General features: G+C 41.2%; 1 long non-coding RNA gene across 1 annotated transcript; it reads left to right on the plus strand.

The window, feature by feature from the left end:
• Window positions 1–644: 644 nt before the first annotated feature.
• On the plus strand, window positions 645–2,741 carry LOC120962491 (uncharacterized). Its single transcript, XR_005753251.3, has 3 exons — window positions 645–906; window positions 984–1,240; window positions 1,815–2,741. It is a non-coding gene; the product is annotated as an uncharacterized lncRNA (long non-coding RNA).
• The last annotated feature ends 1,276 nt before the right edge of the window (window positions 2,742–4,017 follow it).

The raw sequence follows: 4,017 nt of genomic DNA on the forward strand, positions 1-4,017 counted from the left end.
TTTTGTCACTTTCATATACTAGTGGGAATTTTTCATTATAGAACTTGGCATGTATATTCCAACGATGTAACATCCCAAATTTTCAAATTTGGTTTGTTAATAGGATCATTCTTTTTCATCATGATTTCTGTGCATATTTGAATTTTTTGAATATTCAAATCATTAATGCAACTTAAGGCAAAATATTTGGAGTGGAGATAATATGACTTATCTCGTGTAAATTATATTTGGAAAATGTTAATGATATTATCTAGAGTTTACAGAAACTATTTTGGGAATTTTAGAAACTGAAAATTATTTTATAGTTATTATTATAATGCTCTTGTAGGCTCCTATGGCATAAAATAAAATTTCCGAAAATGCATTTGTGTTATAAAAATGTTCACTGTTTTATATAGTAGCAGTAATGTTTTACTATGTGTTCTGGTATTTTGTTTTTAGATTTTATTTAGATATATTTTACTTTTGTAGTATGGTTTTTTTTAAAAGACAACTCGCGCGCTGTGCAGTCGGGCTGCACAGCGGACCAGCTATTCCTCGCCCGCGCGCGCTAAGCAGCAGCGCAGCAGCCGCTAGCAGGCCGGTGGCCCATTTCCGCACGCCTCTCCTTCTTCTGTTTTTTTCTTTCCTCCTCCCTGCTGCTGACCGCCCTGGCCCACATGTTATCACCTTGCCTAGCGTGTTCTTCCTGGAGTTCTGTAGCCGAACCCCGACCGAATCAAATCGATCGATTCCGATCGATCTACTCCCCTCGCCCAGTCCTGACTCCGTATAAATGTTCCCCGAGTCCTCCTCTGCCAATTTTTCCCAAAATATCTGTCACCCGTGCCCTAGGGCGTCGACCCGATATCACCGGAGTTCACCGCCGTCTGAAGCTTCCGCCAGTCGGTACCATCGCCTCTGGAGGTTACTAGCCTCTCTGCTACCTCCTGTGATCTTCTTCTAGATCTTATCTCCCTCCCTCACGTTCTTCTGAAATCCAGGAGAGCACCAAGACGCCGCCCACGAGCCAAACCCGAAGAAGATCGCTGCCACGCCATATTGTGAATAGCAGCCAGCAGAGGCCACCCCCATCGCCCTCGACGCCGAGCAGGACCCATCCGAGACTGCCGTGCCACTCCGCGTCTGACGCGCACCTCCCCGAGGCCAAATGAACTCTGTAGCGGTCGCCCTCATCACCACCGAGCCGCGCCGGCGTCGTTCTTCTCCAAGTTCGGTGGCCTTCCTCTGTTCCTCTCCGGTGAGTCATCCCCTCCGTCAGATCTCTCTCTGACGACCAAGATTAGATCGTATTTTGTTTTTATCACCGAAACGTTTTGTTTTAAGTTGCGGCTGTTCGCCGTTTAGCCCTCACAGCGAACACACTCCATCCTATCACGTGCTGCCACGTGGCACATCCACAGCCGCAACAGTTCTTCAAAGAAATCTATTTTGACACAATTTATTTTGGGCAGATTTCATACCAAAATTTCATTTAAGTATATCTTTTAGCCTATAACTCCAATTTATATGATTCTTTTTCCTGTGTACTCATAGTGACCAGGAGAATATTGTAGAACCAAAATTTCAAACTTTTGCACTGTTTAAATTTGAATGTGGTCAAATTTGAATTCAACCTTCCGGAGGCCATATCTCTCAAACCGTTTATCCAAATCAGTTGATTCTTTTTGCATTGTGATCCTACTAGCATGTAGATATTATATTACTACTGTTAGGTTCTGTTATTTAAGTTTTAATTGAATTCGTTGCTGTTTACTTTATTGTGGTGTTATGTGAGTACAGTTTATTTATCGGTGCCTTCGTTAATCGTATAGATTGTCCGGAGTGAGAAGCGGATCAGAATTAAGCGTTAGAGTACTTCAGCACTATTCAAGGCAAGTTTGCACTTTTGATTTTGCTCATCCTATATTCTGCTATGCATATGTGGTTTTATTCTATGATATATGTTTTGCCTATGTGAATCCCGTGTTGTCATGTTTTGGTATTGATTGTGTTATGTGATGGTGTGATCAACTTGCTATGGTAGACGTGGGCATGTGTCGAGTGATCCATGAAAGTGGTGAGTATTTATAGCCGTAGGTTCGGGATTATTAACCAGGTGAATGTGTCACTGGCAGAGCGCTCTATTGTCCCTAGAGAATGCGCCATTGACAGGGCGCACTTGAGGCGAGGTTTAGTTTTCGGAAATTAAATCAGGTGAATGCGTCCTTGGCAGAGCGCTCTATTGTTCCTAGAGAATGTGCGACTGACAGAGCGCACTTGAGAGATACTTCTGAAGTTCTTGTCATGTTTATTTAGAATCTTTGGGTTATCTTGGGCGAGTAAATTAGAGACGGTTGTGAGTTCAGGTAGTGGAGGTAGGTGAAGATATTCTTTTCCAAACTTGTGTGTTTTGTTTGTCATACATTGCTTTGTGGATGTAGGTTAGCTTTATCATTATGTGTAATTTGCCAATACATTCAATGTATTGACCCTTTGTGGCTGCAACTTATCATGTTGCAGGATTTTCAGATGATCAGTGTGATACAGTAGGGTTGCGAGTCTTCACTCAGCATTTTTGTCAGTGCAAATTGATGGGACTCATCGTTTACTTGTGCTACATTTCCGCTGTTGTTATTGAATAAAGTTAGCTATGTGCTACTCAATTTGTAATGCTTTATAAATTCAGGATCATTCATTGTAGTAAATGATGCACTTGTTACTTTGATATTCCTATGTACTGTGTGTGCTAGCGAGTCGATCCAGGGACTAGCACGGTGAGCACAGAGACAACGAATCTTATCAAGTTCGGGTCGTTACAGATGGTATCAGAGCAGTGTGTTGACTGTAGGTCGTGACTCTAGAAAATGGATTAGAAAAGCCATAGGAATGAAAAACTTATTTTACAACGTTTGTCTACTTAGTAGTCTTCACTATTGTGTTCATATCTTTTGCTAATTACCTTCTCTTTTCAAATATAGATGACCCCTCAAATTATATTAGTGTCATTTAAGCAGTTTTAGTTGACAGACCACCATTACTAAGTTGTGTTCGATAAACGACTTGCGGTAGTATGATGAGATCATATCTCTTGTGGATATGACCTTACTTGTAGGTTTTGCTTGTGTGGTGTGACTTGTGTGAATTTATTGTTTGGTTATTTTTTGTTGCTAGCATGAGCATATGGGTAGTGTTTTCCCCTTAGATCTTTATTCTGTCTATATCCTAATACATGTTGCAACCCAGTGATGACTTCAAGTTTTACCACATGCGCCAATATCTAACAAGAAGCAAGCACAATCTTGCTGAAGGAAGAAACCTGGAGGAAGTTATAATTCATTAGTATATGTTTTACAGTAGTTGACGTAAACCTAATAGTTGAGAGGAACGATAGTTGATTTTGTTTGGCATGCATAACCAATGGAATTATCTGAAGCTAGTTCGTGAACAAGAGAAAAAAAATCTGCAATGCTTGTGAGGATGCCCGAGTGTTAGACTGCGAGATTCACTAAACCATATACAAGGTAATGATTTGGGTGCGGAATGGATTGATCACCATGCCGACTTACTCTTATTATTCACTTTTGCTATGTGGGATGGTAAATCTGGAGTGACTTACATATACTAGAGAGACGACGTTGTTAAGCCAGAACCTTAGAATGGTATGACATTTGATCCCTTGTAAAGGCAACTACGTTGCCAACAGTAGGTTGTATGGTAAGAATAAACCCAGACTCTTTTCTACAGGAACCATTCTTGATGACCACCATGAGAGCATCGATATTTCTTTAGCATTGGTGCAAGGCCCGTGAGCCATGAAGTTTCAGTTTATGGAGGACTGCTCTTTTTGATAAGGGATTCATAATTTCAAAGGAGTTAAGACATATGTCTGAAGGATTTCCTCGATGGAGTAAGATTTTTGAAGACTGGTGACTCTAATTCTAAGGGTGGTAGGAGCCTAGACTCTCGGATGAACAATGGATATTCGAGGAGACACCGACCCTAACCTTTTCTTTCTAGCCTCTTCGAATCTCGAGG

The sequence above is a fragment of the Aegilops tauschii genome, chromosome 4 (assembly GCF_002575655.3).
Source record: "Aegilops tauschii subsp. strangulata cultivar AL8/78 chromosome 4, Aet v6.0, whole genome shotgun sequence".
NCBI lineage: Eukaryota > Viridiplantae > Streptophyta > Magnoliopsida > Poales > Poaceae > Aegilops > Aegilops tauschii.